At 35.3% G+C, this 19718-nt stretch overlaps 1 pseudogene; it reads left to right on the top strand.

The window, feature by feature from the left end:
- Positions 1-7635: 7635 nt before the first annotated feature.
- LOC125855198 (cytochrome P450 71AU50-like) lies at positions 7636-9213 on the top strand (annotated as a pseudogene).
- Positions 9214-19718: the final 10505 nt, after the last annotated feature.

Here is a 19718-nt window from a genome sequence, read left to right as displayed (position 1 = left end):
TGGTTGCAGCAGATGGAACCAATGTGTAACACCCCATAATTTTTGAGCTAAGACTTGAACCATTCTTCGTTGTGAGTGGGAATTTACCGAGGAATTAAAATTTCTTAAGTGTTAAGTTCACTAGATGTAGCAACTTGAGTTCGACAAAGAACTAAATTGGAAATAGCAAAATCTGAAATTTTGCAAGTTAAGCTAAGTATGAGTTTCTGGTCAACTTCAAACGACCATAAATCCTAGCTCAGGATGTGTTACGTGTGCTACCAGGTACCTTAGGAAATATCTTTGAATTATCTTTCCAACGCCACCGAGTTTGCTAAGTTTTGAGTTCGGATGAGTGAGATATGCCCTTTTGAAGTTAGGCTGTCAAGTTAAGAAAAGTTAGCCGAAAATAATGAGGGGTATTTTGGTCTTTTCCTTACCCAATCAGATTTAATTCATTTTTAGTAATATTTTAGGGTCTAATCCTATTTGGTTCAGTTTTATAATCCTAAAATTAGCCCAAGGTTTTAGTTGAGAGTCAAAGGAGAGAAAAGAAGAGAAAAGAGGAGAGGATCAAGCGTACGTCGAGATCCTTGCATGTTGTAGCGGATTTTCGCCATGGGTTTGATCCCTAAGAGGTATGTGAGATCACATAGCGTTGGTTTAGTTCACCCACACGCCAAACATGTTTAATTCAGTGTATTTTCGTCCTAAAAAAATTGAGAATTTGATGTTCTTAATAGTTGTTCTTGAATTGATTTCGTTCTTAAACATAAGTTGGGATTAAGGAGTTTCTTGATGATTAAGTGTTGTTTCATTAAGTTGTTGGGTTAGATTTTGTGTATATGATCTGGTACATGAATCTAAAGTGAATTTGAAAAGGAATCGAATTAAAACGATTTAGGATCAGAAAACGAGATCAATAGCTCGTCAGAATTTTGCCTGAAGGGAGGCTGGTGCGATGCGCCCCCATAGCGCCAGGCAGGCTGGGGCGGCGCGCCAGCAGTTTGCCAGATTTGAGCCCCAGTAAGTTGGGGCTGGGGCGGCGCGCCCGGGATGCGCCCAAATCATCGTTTTTCACCAGTTTTCGTCGTTTAGCCTATTTAAGTCCTTCTAAAGTGTATTAACACTTCCTATTGATTCTAACTACTCTAAATGACTTCTAAACATCTAGAAATCATCCAAAAACATGAATCATAACCTTGAATCCATAAATTCAAATTCAAGGAAAGTTAAGAGCTAAGTTTAGGATGTTCTTCGAGTCTTTTCAAGAAGTCTTTTGCAAATGCTTTTAACTTTGTTTTAAGAATTACAGTTCAAGTTGAGTAAAGAGTAAAGAGTAAAGAGTAAAGATTGAAGTTCATTTCTTCAAAAGTATATGGGGACTAAGTATTCCCAAAAAGATTTAAAATATTTTCAAATTTAAATAAGAACGAAAACTGAGATTTTCAAAGAGCCTTCGAGCTAGTTTTCAAAAAAGAGAAATAACTTTCTAAATGAAGCAAGCAGGAAAACTGAGATTTTCGAGATGACCTTTGAGCTAAGTTTTTGAGCACTAATCTCAAATCACAGAAAGAAGTATGTTTTTAAAACATAAAGAGCTAGTATATTTTGGGAGTAGTATTGAGCACCGATATGGGGGAGAGTTCAGATAACTCACAGCCCCCATAAACCATGTAGTCATCATGGGTAGAAAAGGGTAATACTTTTTAGATGAATCCTTTTCGCATAGACTAGTGGATCCACTTAGTGAGTTAGCTTCCTATATCACGGCAAGGTATATGATGGGCATCAACAGCGTGAGGTAAAGCCCTGTATCATCACTATAGTTCTTAAGTGATGGTTGTCGGTTAGAGAAACTCCCACAACAGTAGTAGCATGGTTCCTCAAGGGGTTTTGCTTAGTGTGAATGAGGGTATGAGACTTCATTCATGCATTGCACAAGTAGACTTTGAGAGGGAGCATGGTTTGTTTTTTAATGATATTATGATTATGAATTGACAACATGTTTTCAACAGTTTTTCTTTATATTGCACTTGTTTTAAACTGCTTTATAATGAAATGAGTTTATTTAAGTATTCAAGAGTTGAGAAGAGCCAATGTAGGTGTTTCTTTCATAATCTCTTTTGAGCCTATGTTGTTTTAGCATTCCAACTCGCATACTCGTACATTCAATGTACTGATGCCAGTTGGCCTGCATCGTCTTATGATGCAGACACATGTAATTAGGATCGGCATCCGACACATTCGTTGATCCAGTGAGCAGTTCAAAGTCTGTTGGTGAACCTCTTTGCATTCCAGAGGACTCCTTCACATTGCTTTCAGTTTTAGTATTAGTTCATAAGGATGTCGCGGGCCTGTCCCGACATCCATCTCAGTTGTTTAGAGGCTTCATAGATAGTCAGACAGTCAGTTAGTGAATTCAGTTGTCTTTACTTTTCATTTCATATGTTAAGACTTGAGTTGCCATTTTGGCCAAGTTGAATGTTGACTAGTAAACATTATAAATTATTTCATTAGTTAAGTTGAGTAGTGTGCTATTGATCTTTATAAATATGCATATAGTCTTCAGCTGAGTTAGTAAGCCAGGCCAAGGGTTCGCTTGAGGCCATCAATGGTCTTCGAGTGCCGGCCACGTCCAGGGTGTAGGCTCGGGGCGTGACACAATGATACCAGTGTTATTGAAGATCATGAAGGTGATAATGCAGCAATTTAGGCAAAAAGATCAAAATAGTCATCTAGAGTTTCCCATCCTACTATCTAGATGAAAGATTATGTTGCTCCAAGATGTTATACTCACTCTCAGAGCAACTATGTATCCTATGATAATGTGACTTCTCATTATAAAACATATTTGTCTAAGTTATCCACTGACATTGAGCCCATAAACTATGAGGAGGCAGTGAAGGACACAAGATAGGTGAAAGCTATGCATCATGAGATTCAAGCATTAGAGGAGAATGGAACTTGGAAAATAGTTCCACTGCCAGTGGAAAGGCAACTATACGTTGTAAATGGGTTTTCAAAATCAAATATAAAGTTGATGGTGAAGTTGACAGGTTTAAAGCTACAGGGTATAGTCAAACTGAGGGGATTGATTATCAAGAGACCTTTTCTCATGTTGTGAAGATGGTAACTATGAGATCAATCATAACTTTAGCAGCAGTTGAAAACTGGAAAATTTATCAGATGGATGTATTCAATGTCTCCAAGGTGATTTGTTTGAGGAGATTTACATGGAACTACCTAAAGGGTAATGCCCATTTCAGGTTACACACAAAGTCATCTAGATTACTCTTTATTCACAAAAAGAAGAGGATCTAGAATGGTGATAATCCTAGTATATGTTGATGACCTGTTAATTACAGGTAATGATATTGGATTAATAGAAGAAACCAAGCATGTATTGCATTTCAAGATTAAAGATTTAGGTGAACTCAAGTATTTCTTGGGAATTTAATTTTTAAAGTCTAGAAAGGGAATTGTGATGAATCAAAGGAATTATGCCCTTGAGTTGATAGCTGAGGCAGGACTGGGGAATGCTAAACCAAATGTAACACCTCTGGAATGTAACATGAAGTTGACCAGTATAGAGTATGATCAGAATGCTCAAACCACTGATGTTTTTATGTGAAGATGTTTCCATATATCAAAGACTTGTGGGCAAGCTACTATACCTTACCAACACAAGGCCAGATATAGCTTTTGCAGTACAGTCCTTGAGCTAATTCATGCAATGACCAAAGATGTCATACTGGATTGTTTCCTTAAGAGTAATCAAATATATCAAACTTGAACCTGGAAGAGGATTATTAATGAGTTCTGATAGCAAGCTCCATTTGATAGGTTATTGTGATGCAGATTGAGTTGCATGTCCAAGTAATAGAAGGTCTGTAATAGGTTTTGTATTGAAATATGGTGATTCGCCCATATCTTGGATGTCGAAGAAGCAAAATACAGTGTCAATAAGCTCTGCAGAGGCTGAGTACAGGAGTCTAGCTAGCCTGACAACTGAAGTGGTGTGGATTGCATATACAAGGAACTAAAAGTAAAGTTGATTGAACCTTCTTCTATGTATTGTGATAGCAAGGCTGCTATACAAATTGCTGCAAATCCTGTGTTTCATGAGTGTACTAAGCACATCGAGATTGATTGCCATTTCATTCGAGAGAAAATTCAAAAAGGTCTCATTCAAACCATTTATGTCAACACTAAGGATCAGCAGGCTAATTTGCTGACTAAGGCACTAGAAAGATCACAACATGACTTTCTTCTAGACAGCTTGGAGTATTGAATCTCTTCAGTACATCCAGCTTGAAGGGGAGTATTGGAATTGGCTAAGTGATTGATCAATTATGTTAGATAGGTCGTTAATTGATTAACTATGTTAGTTGGTGAAATGGTTAGCTTAGGTGTTTAATTAACCAGCCTGATTAATGATCAGTTAGGAGTTAGTTAGTTTGTTAATATTGTAGCTGCAACACATGTATAGAATGCATTGTGTAAATACCCACATCTGTAACTAACTCACATAAGCTTTGAATGAATGTGAGCTTATTCTTCTTCAATATGATTCTTTCTGTTAATCTCAATAGTTTATAAAGATAAATTTATTTCAAATGCAGTATGAATTCTTTATTTCAAGCTTATTTATGAGATATTCCATCTTATTTATCGAGTAAATATATCTTTAATTCTATTATGTATCAATAAGATTTATCTACTTACATTTTTTTTCTTATAAAATCATTCAATCAAATTTGTCATAAAAAATCTCCTTAACATCTTGAAATAGGGGTGTACAAAACCGAACTGAAAATCGAATCAAACCGCAAACCGAGAGAAAAAACCCGACTAGTGGTTGGTTTGACTTGGTTTGGTATTGAAAAAAAAAACCCGACTATATTTGGGTTGGTTTGGTTTTAACTAAAAAAAATCAACCCGAGACCAAACCAACCCGACATTATATATATAATTTTAAAATTTTATTTTATACATAAAAATATTAACTTTAATATAATTTTTAAATATTTCTTATACTTTTTCATAGTTGTTATCTTTTAATATATTATTTCAAATTTGAAACTTAGAATTCAAAATGGTTCAGTAAAGATTATAGTCCACAGATGTTGGTAATTATAATAAAGCTTAAATCAAATCAAATTAATACTAATGCAAAATGAAAATCAATTCAACAATAAGAATGACAATAATATTGAATATTTGTTCTTTGGTTTTACATTGGTTTAGACAATTCAAATACATAATCTAATTTAATTTCCTTTAATATTTAGTCATGTAACTAATACTTATTAAACTTATTTTAGCATGATTTAATACTTTAAAATTATAATAATTTTTATTATGACTTGTTAATTTGCAATATTTGTTTTACGTGATTTTATTATTATTATTTTTATTGTTGGATATTTTAGTGTCATTACTCATATCATATTTTGTGTTATTTTCTTAAGAAACACCTTAGATAGTTGTATTTTGGTAGGACTAAAGAAATATTTGAAGTATAAGTAAATTATATGTTTGTATGAATACTTTACCGGAAAAACCTGAAAATCCGAAAAATCCGAGATTGAAAAATCTGAGTTTTATTGGTTTGGTTTGATATTTGAAAAACCCGAACCAACCTGGTCATGTACACCCCTACTCCTAAGGTAAGGGGTTTTAGCTAAGCATATATAGTGAAAAGCAAGAAATCGTTACCAACAAAATTTCCATCTGATTTGCTAACGATCTGCAATCCCCAAATGTGAAATCGAAGCTAAAATCTTATAATCTCCAAATCTAAATCCAAAACTCTAATAAGAATGTTAAACAATGTTCAAAATGTAAAGACTCTCAAAAACCCATGAGTAAACAGTGTGGGAACTACTTTTCTTCTTTTAAAAATTACATTTATACGTCCCCAAAAACTCAGAACGGAGTCAACTCAGTGAAGTAAGTCGGATCGCCGACCCATTTGGCGATCCGCCGAATTGCTCTTCTTCTTGCCTTTCGGCTTGGTTCCTCCATCAAAATGTTCTGGAACTTTTGGCGAGCTTGATCGTTGTTGTCGATCCATTCGGCGCGTCGCCGAATCACCATTTTGCTCGCCAAGTTGGTTTGGTTCATGGGCTACTTCGTTGAAAATTTAGGCGAGATGGAGGCCCACTCGGCGAGTCACTGAGTGGTTTTTGCGAGCTTCAACTTTTCACATTGTAATGTTCTTGCCTCACTCTTAAGCTTTCATTATTGCATATCAACATATTAACTTAGTTATGAGTGAAAAATAGGCATTTAGGACACTAAATCATTGAATAGCAAGCTTTAAATGAGTCGAAATTATCGACTCATCAACTTGCTGAAATATATGATCGTTTGAAGTTGACCTAAGTAGAATCTTATATCGAAACTTAATTTATAAGGAAGCTTTCAACTCAACTTTGTGCTAGTGGATTCTTGTGACCTTAATTCATGTCCAAATCTATTCCACACTAAAGAATTCACTTTAACACCTAAGCACAATTTAAAAATCACGTGATATGATGTTATACGCAACTGAAGAATGATTTAAGTCTTAGCTTAGAACTTTTTGTGGTGTTACATGAGTATCATAATCAACCTATTCAAATAGCTTTTTTGTTATATGTCAAATAGTTAGACATTCGATGAACCTGCAAAATTGGATAGCAAAATATAGTTTGGTAATTAAGATGATGAGTTACATTTTATATTATTATTTCTAAATACCAAATACCGTATCGAATACCAAAAAAAATAAAAATGTATACCATATATCATATATCATACCAAATACCATAATACCAAAATCACGATATTAAAATTTTCGATATAATATAGTAATTAGGTATATACCATACCATGCCCACCCCTACTTGCAAGTGAAATGCAACGTTAGGAATTGTTTGGCCGTATACTTTTATTTTATTGTCCTCGTAGAAGCAAAGATGTTCACAAAATTGCTTCACAGCGAATTTGAAAAGATATCCCTTTTTTATGTTGTGATAATTGTATTCTAAATGGAATAAACACATTTCTAATTGCAAAAATATCTAATTATTATTTTGAGACGTGTGTTGTTATTAAAACTTTTACCTATCATTCTTGTGTCGTTACTTTAGCCATTTGAACGTTCAAATTCCGGAGTAACATGATGGATGTATTCTACTTCAATATTAATCTATCGGAAAATTTTTAACTTAAAAATAAACGACACTTTTTTATAAATATTATTATTTTAAAAAATACACATTATTTTTTCGGGTAGGTTTATAATCTGTGTGGTTTTTTTTAAAAAAATCAAATGGGTTTTAGAAATTTGGCTGAATTAATGACGTGGCTGAATCATCATTCATCACATGGATAAAATGGTTTTGCAAAACTAGATGGGTTTTCTATTAACCCATAATGGCATGAATGAGCTTTTTTTCATATGGAAATTGCATAGATGAACCAAACTTTTAATGGATAATATAAATAAGTCTTTTTAAAAATATTTGATGGCATATTTGAGCCTTTTCTGATAAATAAATGAAACAAGCAATAGCATTCTAAAAGGATAAGATTATCAAAGTGTGTGGTTTAAAATAGAGGACTTGTGCCTGTAAATTTAACTAAATGGGGTTTAGAGTATTTTGTTCTAACTCAATGACTTTGATATGGGGAACTCTAGTGGTTTTTCTATTTGTATATGCCTTGTATGTGCTACCAAACATTCACAAGAGGAAAAGGTTTCCTCCAAGTCCAGCAGGCTTTCCCATTTTAGGACATCTTCATTTGTTAGCTGGTAAAAATCCACACCAACAATTACAAAAACTAGCCAAGAAACATGGTCCTATTATGTATGTGCAATTGGGACTAGTACCTGCAATCGTTGTCTCATCCGTTGATGCAGCCGAGAAGTTCCTCAAGACATATGATCACATCTTTTCTAGTAGGCCTCATAGTGAGGCATCTCAATATTTGTCTTATGGACAGAAGAATTTGATGGTGTGTATTGGCGCAACATGCGCAAATTGTGCACTGTGCACCTTTTGAGCAATCACAAGATCAATTCATTTCAATCCATGAGAAAGCAAGAAGTTCGACTTCTGATTGAATCGATTAAAAAGGAAGCTCATGATCGTGTAGTTGTTGATCTTAGTGCAAGGATTTTGTCCTTGAATGCTAACTTGACTTGCTTGATGATGTTTGGAAAGAAGCACATGGATGAGGACTTAGACAAGAGGGGATTCAAAGCTATTGTTCAAGATGTTGTGGATTTAGTATCCACACCAAATCTTGGAGATTTTTTTCCTTTCCTTGGAGTTATTGATCTCCGGGGTCTCAATCGCAAACTCAAGGATCTTTCAAAGGTGTTTGATGAGTTTCTTGAGAGGATTATTGATGAACATGTCGAGTATCATGATCGGGATCAAACCAAGGACTTTGTGGACACCATGATGGACATAATGCAATCTGGAGAAGCAGAATTTCAGTTTGACTGTCGTCACATAAAAGCTATCCTCTTGGTATATATGTACTTTCATCCCATTTGTAAGTCATATATACTAGTATAAGCTTAATATGTAACAAATTCCCCTGTTTCCTTTTATATACAGGACATGCTTCTGGCTGCAATGGACACTACAGCATCAACAGCAGAATGCATACTCACCGAACTTCTTAGGCATCCCCAAGTGATGAAGAAACTCCAAAACGAGTTGCAAGAAGTGGTAGGCCTTGAAAGAATGGTAGAATAATCAGACTTGGAGAACTTAAACTACTTAAACATGGTTGTAAATGAGGGCCTGAGGCTGCATCCTGCAGTGCCACTATTTTTTCATGAGGCCATGGAAGATTGTGTAGTCGATGATTTCCACATACAAAAGGGATCCCGAATCATAATAAATTGTTACGCGATTCATAGGGATCCAAACGTTTGGCCAGACCCTAAGAAGTTTTTTCTTGAGAGATTTGTTGGGATCGAGCAGTATAGATTTTCGTGGACGTGACTTTCAACTTTTACCATTTGGCTCTGGGAGAAGAAGTTGTCCTGGAATGCAGTTGGGAGTTACCATCGTTCGCCTTATGGTGGCACAGTTGGTGCATTGCTTTGAGTGGGAGCTTCCAAATGGTATTGAGCCTTGTGATTTAGACATTGATTAGAAGTTTGGAATGGTAACATGTAGAGAAAAGCCTTTGTTGGCTATTCTTACTTATAGACTATACAAATGATACAAATAGCATGATTGTTGTGTTCTTTCCCTTATATTCTACAAATACTGCATTGACAGTACATCTATACCTAATAAAATTGGTATCTTCCGAATGTCTCATTGTATATACATCGAGAGATGAAAGTTCCTAACTGAAGAATCGTCATTGTAACGACTAACGACCCAATTTTCCTAAGTGGTGATGACCCCTAACTATTCCCACATCAAGAAAATCATAACCAAATAAGCGAACAATGACATAAATAAAATGTCAAGAATACAGTGGAATGTGTAGCAACCTCAATACATAGGATATAGCTTGTTGTATTTTGGGTTTTAATGAATTAACAAGCTAAAGAGGACCATGGAAAAGGACCTGGTCCTCTGAGTTTTCGTTTACAGGACAAGCCAGCAGCTGCAAAAACTGCAGTGGTTAGTGGGCACTGCAGCAGAGGCACGGAAAGGACAACAGTCCTCAATCAATGGTGTGCTACTAGGTTGTTTTGTCTCTCTAATACAATATATATGTTTTGCAACCAAGATTATTCAAAAGCAAAAGTCAATTTCAAGGAAGAACTACTTTTTCACGCAGCGAGGGACCTGATTGAGTGTAGCAGCTAGAAGCATCTTAAGTTGTTATTTGAGTTTATTGTCTTGTGCTCTCATATTGTAGATCTATTCTATAAATGATAATAGATCATGTCAGTTTAAAGGATTGTGAGTTGAGTTTGTGGCTAGAGTTAGCCTAGTTGTGTTTGCTTGAAGTCTATGTTAAGTAGAGGTAGTTGATATAGTGAGCAATAGAGTTATTTCTTTGTGTCTTGTAATATAGGTGTTACAAGGTGCTTAGGATTAAGAATTTAATCCTTTGTGAGTACTCGAGTTTGTATTCACAAGTTGCTTGAAGTTATTGGAGCTTTAAGAAATTATGTTCGACAGGTTGTGGTTTTTCATTCCTTGAATAAGGAGGTTTCCACGTAAACATTTGTGTTCTTTACTTTAAACATTTAAATTACTTTCTGTTACTATAACAGTCAAGGGACCCGCTGTTCTGACTGGTGGTGGAATCATACAACCCCGTTGATACTCAGGTCCAAACCCGCACAAAATGCAGAAAAGATGAGTACGGAGAGTAATCAAGAATTATGCATCCTTAATTTGATGCAGAATGAAAGTGGCTGAAGTTGTTAAGTTAGCACTTTAATCCCTGAAGTTATAGTAGTAGTATATTTTGTTTAATTGCACTTTAGTCATCTTTGTATGAGCTGGCATAACTCTGTCAGAAGCAGTAGTAGGTGAGGGCACTATTGCAAGCATACTCTATGAATCAGCTAGGGTTGTGGTCCTATATATATTGTACTGATGAAAATGAAATGGGATTATCTTGTTTGTCATATATCTCTTAGTTGTAAGTTAGCTTAGCAACTAGTTGTCTTCCTCATTTTCTATTCCCTGAATTTCCCCTTTTTCTACTGTTCCATTGATTATTATTCATCAATATTACTATTCCATTGAATCTGCATTATTTGGTATCAGAGCATAGTCTTGAGCTTTGTGGATGTTATCACGGCTACTGATATGACTGTGATCAAATCAATGTTAGAGAGGATAACTCTGGAGATGGCTAATGTCTCCATGAGACAAACTCAAATGGAGGATCATCATGAAAAATCCTTTGCAGTCTTGAAGAAATCTCTAGAGGCAGCAAGGATGACAGATAAAGGAAAAAGAGCAGAAGTAACAGAAGGTGGTGGAGACATCTATACTCCATCTGGGAACCCTGTAGCTTGGATGAATCAGAACTATCAAATGCAACAATCACCAGGAATGAATCCTTTGGGGTGGGGGTCTGTGCCTCCTTTTCAAGCTAATATGGAAACAACCACAGCTCAAGGACATGCTTCACAAGGGATGAATCAAGGACCACATGTTGCAGGACCTCAAGGAGGGGTATCATTTGGAGCATCACCTGGAAACTGCTCAGGAAACCAATTAATGACCAGGTTCACCAAAATGGAATTTCCTAGGTTTAATGGAACTAATCTTAGAGCATGGTTGTGTAAGGTGGAACAATACTTTTCGACGGATGAAGTAGCTTATAATCAGAAGGTTAAGGTAGCATCCATTCATTTTAATGATATAGCTATAGAATGGCATCTGACTTATCTGAAAAGCAGATCTCACTTACCTTACCCTGCTTGAGAGGAGTATGTTTATGCGCTAATGGATAAATCTGGGGCTGAGTATACTGATCCTATGTCTGAACTTAAACTAGTCAAGCAGGTTGGTATGGTTGATGAGTATCAAAAGAAGTTTGATAGGATTATGACCAGATTGGGTATTCTCCCTGAGTATGCTATTAGTGCTCTTATCACTGGTTTGAAACCTGAGATTGGATTTACTTTTTAGAATCATAGGCCCTATTCTTTACCACAAGCTTACCAGTAAGCGAGAAACACTGAGGCTCAGGTAAATGCCCAGTTAAAGTTGACTAGATCATCTCTATATGTTGCAGGGGGTTCTCAGTCAAGGGCAGGGAACTATAATTCATTTTCCAAGGGAGCAGGAAGCAAACGAGAAGGCCAACCATTTAAGGACTCATCTGTGAGTCTGAATAGGAAGACTTCAAGAAGGCTCACACCTACTGAGATGAGCGAGAAAAGGCAGAAGGGTCTGTGTTTCTTCTGTGATGAGAAGTTTGTGCCTGGTCATAGGTGCAGCTCTAACAAACAACTATATTTGTTAGAGGTGGCCGAAGATGGGGAGAAAGACTAAATGTTAGAAGTGTAGGAGGATCATGATAATTATGAAGAGGAGGAAGGACATGAACAGAATTGTGAAATATCTGTACATGCTCTTAATGGAATCCATGGGTTCAATACACTTAGAATCATGGGCTATACTAAAGATGGTCCTCTAAACATATTGGTTGACCCTGGAAGCTCACATAATTTTATTGATGATAGGCGGATTAAGAAGTTGCAGGGAGATACACAATTGATCAAACCATAGTCTGTGAATGTAGCTGATGGTGGCAATAGACAGACTAATGAGGTTTGTAGAAATTTCATTTGGATGATGCAAGGGCTCACATTCCAGGATGACTTTTTGTTGCTGTCACTAGGTTCTTGCGATATGATTTTGGGGGTTTAGTGGTTGCTTTCTCTAGGAGACATCAAACTCAACTTCCAGAAGTTAACACTGGGGTTCTGGTATCAAGGCAAGAAAGTGGTAATACAAGGTACTAGAGAGAAAACTAGAATTGTGGAGGCCAAGAAGTTGGACAAGCTAGCCCAAAATGGCTGTCAACTTTTCATGATCAGGGTATTGCCAACTGATCAGGAACAACAAGAGGAACCATAGGCCGATGCTAGTGTTAATCCTATCTTGGAATTAACTAAGGAGTTTCAGATACTCTTTCAGGATCCCAAGGGCTTGCCACCTCATAGAGGAGTGTTTGACCACAAGATTCCCTTGCAGCAAGGTAGCAATCCAGTCAATGCTAGGTGTTACAGGTACTCATCAGGACAGAAAGATGTCCTTGATCAGATGGTGCAAGAAATGTTGGATAAAGGCATTGTTCGGCCAAACTCTAGTCCTTATGCTTCACCAGTGGTATTTGTAGGGAAGAAGGATGGGTCTTGGAGGTTGTGTGTAGATTATAGGGCACTCAACAAGATGACTATCAAAGATAAATTTCCCATCCCTATTATCGAAGAGTTGTTAGATGAACTTGGTGGTTCACGGATCTACTCTAAATTAGATCTTAGGTCTGGTTATCATCAGATTAGAATGGCAATGGAAGATGTACAGAAGACTGCTTTCAGGACACATGCTGGACACTATAAGTATTTAGTGATGCCCTTTGGTCTCACTAATGCACCTTCTAGTTTTCAAGGGTTAATGAACCATGTGTTCAAAGATTACCTAAGGAAGTTTATTTTGGTATTTTTTGATGACATTTTGGTTTACAGCAGGAGCTTGGAAGAACATTTGCAGAATTTGAGAATCACTTTCAACTTGCTGGTACAGCATAAGTTGTTTGTGAGGAAGGCTAAATGCTCCTTTAGGGCAACAATGATGGAGTACTTAGGCCATTTCATCTCTGCTGAGGGTGTAGCTACTGACCCAAAAAAGATAGAAGCTGTTAAAAATTGGCCAATGCCTAAAACACTAAAGGAGTTGAGGGGTTTTCTTGGATTAACTGGTTACTATAGGAGGTTCATCAAAGGTTATGGGGTCATTAGCAAGCCGTTGACTGATCTTTTGAAGAATGAGGGGTATCATTGGAGTGACAAGGCTACTGCAGCTGTTGAGAAGTTGAAATTAGCCCTGGTAAGTGCTCCTATGCTAGCTTTGCCTAATAGTACATTGATGTTGTAGTCGAAACAGATGCATGTGACTATGGTATAGGGGCAATATTGATGCAGATGGACATCCATTGGCTTATTTGAGCAAGGGGCTCTCTGCAAGGCATCAAGGTTTATCTGTGTATGACAAAGAGCTATTAGCTTTAGTCATGGCCGTGACTAAATGGTCACAATATCTGCTGGGAAGACATTTTTTAATCAAAACAGATCAAAAAGCACTGAAGTTTTTACTGGAGCAAAAACTTTATACTGGGACTCAGATGAAATGGATAGCAAAATTGATGTAGTTTGATTTTGAAATAGAGTATAAGAAGGGAAGGGAAAATAAGGCTGCCGATTCTCTATCAAGACAAGTGAATACTGAATTGCTAATAATATCAGTAGCACCTGCAGATCACACTTTGCTTCATAGGATCATGGAACTTTGGAACAAAGACCAAGAGCTTAGATCTCTTATTCAGAAGCTGGAGGAGCAAGGTGAAACAGTAAAGGGATACACTTACACCAACCAACAACTAAGGAAGTATGGTAAGCTGGTTATTGGACCAGATGCACAACTAAGGAAGGACATCATGCAACTGTGGCATGATAACATTAATGGGGGGCACTCAGAAATGGAGAATACCTACAGAAGGCTGGCTACTCTTTTCTATTGGAAGAATCTCAGAGAAGATGTAAATGAATATGTTAGGAAGTGCTCAGTTTGTCAAAGAAGTAAGTATGATGCCTCAACAACTCCGGGCCTCTTACAACCTTTGGCTATTCCCAAGACCTCATGGTCTTGCATAAGCATGGACTTCATTGATGGCCTTCTAAAGTCTAAGGGGAAAACCACCATCCTTGTGGTGGTAGACAGACTGACAAGTATGGTCATTTTATGGCACTCAACCATCCTTACACGGTTGTTTTTGTAGCTCAAACATTTATGGACCAGGTGTTCAAACTCCATGGCATGCCAGAAAATATTGTGAGTGATAGGGATCCCATATTTTTGAGTAGGTTTTGGCAAGAACTGTTTTCATTACAAGGAGTAACATTGAGCACATCTTCAGCTTACCATCCACAAACAGATGGTCAAACTGAAGTCCTTAATAGGACATTGGAGACTTATTTAAGGTGTTATTGCTCAGATAGTCAGCATGACTATGCTTTATACTTGCCACTAGCAGAATGGTGGTATAATTCCACCTACCAGTCAACTATACAAACCACCCCTTATGAAGCACTATATGGTCAAGCTTCACCTATCCATTTGCCATATCTACCAGGGGAAGCTATTGAAGAAGAAATGGATAAGAGTCTGATCACCAGAGAATTTAAGGCTCAAATTCTCAATTTCCATCTACACAGAGCTCAACAAAGGATGCAATCTTTGGCTAACAAACATAGAAGTGATAGGTAATTGAAGGTAGGGGATTGGGTGTATTTGAAGATTCAGCCCTATAGACAAGTGACAGTGTCTCAACAAGCATTCAATAAACTGTCAGCAAAGTTTTATGGACCCTATCAGATCTTAGAAAAGATTGGAACAGTAGTATACAAGCTATCTTTACCAGCTCATGTTGCCATCCATCCCACTATACATGTGTCTCAGTTGAAGTTATGTCATCAACTACCAGACACTACCCATCATCCACCAATCATTGACATAGCAAGTCCCTTTTGTGTGGAGCCTCAGAGCATTGAAGGAGGAAGAATGATTAAGAAAGGAAATAAGGCAATGGTTCAGGTTCTGATTCAGTGGAAGGAGATGTCCAAAGAGCAAGCTACATGGGAAGATTTTATGGCTATGAAGATCAGGTTCCCAGAGTTCTTCCTTGAGGACAAGGAAGTTCGTAAGGATGGAGGAATGATGCAGAATGAAAGTGGTTGAAGTTGTTAAGTTAGCACTTTAATCCCTGAAGTTATAGTAGTAGTATATTTTGTTTAATTGTACTTTAGTCATCTTTGTATGAGCTGGCATAGCTCTGTCAGAAGCAGTAGTAGGTGAGGGCACTGTTGCAAGCATACTCTATGAATCAGCTAGGGTTGTGGTCCTATATATATTGTACTGATGAAAATGAAATGGGATTATCTTGTTTGCCATATATCTCTTAGTTGTAAGTTAGCTTAGCAACTAGTTGTCTTCCTCATTTTCTATTCCCTGAATTTCCCCTTTTTCTACTGTTCCATTGATTATTATTCATCAATATTACTGTTCCATTGAATCTGCATTACAATTGTTGGCTTCTACACTATAACTACTGTCTACAACTCTTATAATTCTTTTGAATGACAATTCTTAACTAACCTAACGAAAATCATGACAACACATAATAGATTAAACGGAAAAGGGTTAAAATTATCATCGAACTATTCGAAATAGCTCATATATACCCTTTAATTATGTTTGGGGATCAAACTACCCCTGCCGTCTATGTTTTGGACCACAAATACTCTTAAAACGTTATTTTTGCCATTAGAGCTGACATGGCAGTCCAACATGTTAAAAATACATTCCTCTCAATAATGTTGTTCTTCCTTGTTCATCCCTATCACAAAAAGAAAATCAAATATAATTCTTCCATTGTTCTTGTTTGAGTTGTTGTTCGGACTTTGGAACTTCAATTTCAAAGTGTGTTGAAGTTTGTTTGAAGTTGTAATAGCGTGTTGAAGGATCGAGTTCATTGCTTGGGTTTTGAGGCCATAGATTCACAAAATCGATTTTTAAATTTTCAAGCTTTTTAGAACTCTTTCATATATTTTTTTGGGTTTCAACTCAAATCTTCAAACTAAGAAATCAGTTGTTAAATGTCAATTTCCAGCGTCAATTGCAATATCCAAGCAATTTTTAGTAACATTCAATTAAATCTGTTCAAATTTTTGCACTTTAAATACCCAACAAAAGCTATAAATTTCTCACCAACAAGCTTTCAAATGAGTAGCTATTTTCGAGTTTCAACACAAAAAAAATGACTTCAAGAGTTTTTCAGTATCATTCAACCTTGGGAATTAAATTTTCAGCCTCAGATTCAATGACATCGAAACCCAAACAATGAACTTGATCATTCAACACACAACTCCTATCTCAAATGAACTTCAACGCACTTCGAAAGTGGAATTTCAAAGTCCAATCCAATAACTCAAACAAAAACAATGAAAGAACTATTTTTGATATTTTTAAAAAAAAAATTGTGATAGAGATGAACAAGGAAGATCTATTATAAAATAATATATTGTGGATGTCCACTACATCAAGAATTTACTTCATTACTTTCCTCCATTATGAAGATAATCATAACCTCCATAACCTCCACCTTTATGACCATTATTCTTGTAACCTTTCACTTCCATAACCTCCCCCATTATACTCATGTTAATGTCATGTTTATGACTAACCTTTTGTATGCCTCTATGTTACACTATAAATAGAGGCATAAATGTTCATATTGTATAGACTTGGATACTTTGAAGAATAAGAAATACCATCATATCTTGTCTCTATATTTCTACTGTTTTCATCTTCTATATCTCTTGTCTTATATTCTTCTTGTATTCATCTTTATATTGTTCTTTTTGTTCTTAAGTTTTATAACACATTATTAGCACGAATGTTCTACCATTACAGGATTGAAGCAAAATAAATAAAAGGAGGTAAAATAATTGTGTTTATTTTTTTCTCTCGGGAGCAAGGTAAATTATTGTGGAATCTATTTTATATATTACTTGTGAACAAGGTGAATTATTAATATTATTGTTATTGTGCATTTTTTCACCAATGACTATATATACTTTCTTTTGTATGTGAAACTTATTTTATATTTTATTTATGATTATGCTCACTGTTTTGATTATTACATAAGCTTTTAATTTATTTTATTTTGTGTGTGAAATATTTTGGATTCACATGGAAATTGAAAAAAGGGTGGTGGTAGTGAACAATTTTATTTTAGTGTGATTGGAACTATTATTTTCTTAGTGTGCAATTGATTCTTTGATTTATAACGGTAATTCACTAGCTTAACACAACAACCAATTCGATTATCAGGGACAAATAATTTCGTCATTTATAAATCCTATTTCGTCACTAAAAATTTTGTGAGATGAAAAATAATTTGTCAATCAGTCGTCACTAAATGTGTGTCGCTAAAAATATACAAATACAATTTAGTGCTTCATCGCTAAAAGTATTATTCAACTACAAAAAGTAAAATCGTCCCCAAATGCTTAAACATTTGTGACAAATTTATTTGTCGTAAAAAGTATATTATTTTGTAGTTAATAGTATGTTTTGTCACTAAAAAGGTTATTACTACCAACAAAATTATATCATCACTAATTATTTTACTTCAATCAGTGACGACATCAATTTGTCTCTAAATCTGTATGTATTTCGTAGTTGAACAAAATCTAATTTTGTCACTAATGACTATATTTTCTATAAAAAAAATTATTTTGTTCTTAAATGTATTGATTAGGGATAAGTTTATTATTATATTAAAAAAAGGCTAATGTTCCTATTATCCCCTCCCATCTCAATTTTTTTAACCCCTCCCCAGGAGGGGCTCCCACATCAGATCAACTCTCTCTTGTCTCTCTTTTTTTATTTTACTCGTATACGTGCCCGCGCGTTGCGCTGTTAATTGATAATAATCATAAATATATAATATTAATGGAAAAATCACCTCATATATCTATTTAAGGCTTAATATTACAGCCTTTAGATGTACTTTTTTTATATTACTACTTATAACAGTTTAATTACAAATATTAATAGATTAGTTTTAATTTATAATTTAATTTATTTAATTTAATTAATTAGTTATTATTTTTATAATAACATTATAATTAATAAGTAAGAGAAACAACATTAATATTAGAGAATCAATTGTCATTATCTCTTCCACCATTTTAGGGATAACATTAATATTAGAGAATCAATTGTCATTATCTCTTTCACCATTTTAGGGATTTTTTTCCAGATTTCACACAGCAACCCCCACCTTCCTCTTTTACCCACACGTAAATCCCACACCCCGACCCCCACGTTTCTCTTTTATAGAGAACTAACTTTTTCTCTTTCACCATCTTCAACGTTCGTCTTCTTCATTCAAAAAGAAAATCAGTAGAACTCCCACATTTATATGATTTAATGGTGGGATGAGATCTACACACGAAGAATGTTGAAATTCCTGCAAAGTGTGGTTCCTCTCAGTCGAAGGATCAAAAGGAGAAAAAAAATGAAGCAAAGAAAATGGTAAGTCCGGCAAATCAAAAGGGAAAGAAGAGGAAGAGGAGAATTGTATAAACCCCTTTTGATTCGAATTCTGATTTTGTTAGTGAAATAAAAAAGAAAAAAAGCAACAAATGTAGAAATTGCTCAATCTTCAAAACCATCAACAAGAAGAACAACAAAAAAGAAGGAATCAGAAATTCGAATATCCAAAAAAGGCAAAAAAAGTCGTTAGGGTAAGTATTATATTTAATTTATTTTCACATTATTCAAATTAGTGATTTTTTTGCTAAAAATATCACATTATGCTTATTGTTGTTTCGAAACTTTTGTTTGGGTGAAACTTGTACGAAATGTGAATAATATTTATATGAATCTCACTTTAATATATGATTTTGGGATATTATATGAAATGTGATATAATATTGGTATGCAAATGGTATGAATTGTGTTTTGACATTGGTATGAAATTGGTTTGATATTAGTAGCCCAATGGTATGAGTTGTTAAATTGGTATGCAAATGGTATGAATTGTTAAATTACTCTGTTTTGTATGAATTATGACTAATATTGATATGAAATTGAGATTTTTTCTAATAGGAAGGTTTCTTTTTCAATTTCTTCATTAATGTATTTAAATTTTTAACATTGGTATGAAAATGGTATAAAATGATTTTTCTTTCAAATTTTTTTCAGTGATTGTGATTTGTACACGTGTCTATTTGCTGAATACATCAGTAATGGAGTTTTTGATATGCGTTATGTTGATATCGATGCAAAGTACCATCATCAAAGGTATGCCACAATCATATGGCATTATGGAAAAACAAAGAATGATGATGGCCCGACTAGTGAGAGTGAAGTAACTGGCACTGTTGCTAGCAAATTTGATGGACCCCGCATAGCAAAAGAACATGCTCCGAATACCAGCAATTATCCCAC

This window comes from Solanum stenotomum, chromosome 2 (assembly GCF_019186545.1).
Source record: "Solanum stenotomum isolate F172 chromosome 2, ASM1918654v1, whole genome shotgun sequence".
In the NCBI taxonomy this organism is placed as follows: Eukaryota; Viridiplantae; Streptophyta; class Magnoliopsida; order Solanales; family Solanaceae; genus Solanum; species Solanum stenotomum.
This window is presented reverse-complemented; position numbering and strand designations above follow the sequence as displayed.